Below are 883 nucleotides of genomic sequence, written 5' to 3'. Positions count from 1 at the left end.
CTCAGCATCACCTGAAGTTCTGTCTCACAAGCACAGCCCCACAGATATGAGGTGGTCCTGGCAAAAGGGGATCTGGTCCTCACCCAGGCAATCAGCACAGTCACAATGGCTACAGCCCTACCCCAAAACCTGGCTTGAGTGCTGGAAATAGAGCTCTCATTTCAGTAATCTCCTCCTTGTCCTCACAGTCACAAAGAAGAGAAGACCCTGAGCTCCAGGATAATCTGCATCCAGTGGGATTCCCTCCTGCAGACCCCTTGCCAAGGACATTCATTTGGGGGTTCCACACTGGGAGAGGGGCTGTGAGTTTGACAAGGAGCACAAAATACACTATGGGAGCAGGAGCTCCCACACCTAGGAGACTGCAGCTGTGATCCACTCCTGTGTGAACCCACTGGAGAAAGGGGCTGATAGCTTTTCCCTTTGTAGAGGGACATGAAATCATCCTGGGCATTGAATATGCTATAAATATAATTATTTAGAAATACAAAAATTTGTGGATTGAAAATTAAATCTGTGCTTTTATACTCCTATTAAGAGCTTGATCATCTCAGGAAAGATACAAATGGGTGGCATTGCCAAATATACAGAGTATTTATCCCCCAAATGCTTTGAAAAAGTACATGCACAACACTGTCCACTCAGGGATGGGGAAAATAAGGCACACTGAATTGTTTTGCAGGGCACTGAGGTGTTCCCTTATGGAATAAGCACAGTGTGAGGTTTTCAAAGAGTGTCAGATAGTGTAGACATTTCCCTGAGGCCGTAACGCTCTGGTCTCTTTTGCAATTTGTAGTTTAATTCCCACCCACTTCTTTGAAACACTGAAGCATGCTTTAAGATGAGACCCCTGATAGCCTGTAACTTGTAACTCAGAAAAAAA

Source organism: Cyanistes caeruleus, chromosome 3, assembly GCF_971803275.1.
Source record: "Cyanistes caeruleus chromosome 3, bCyaCae1.hap1.1, whole genome shotgun sequence".
Lineage (NCBI taxonomy): Eukaryota > Metazoa > Chordata > Aves > Passeriformes > Paridae > Cyanistes > Cyanistes caeruleus.
Note: the sequence above shows the minus strand (reverse complement) of the source record.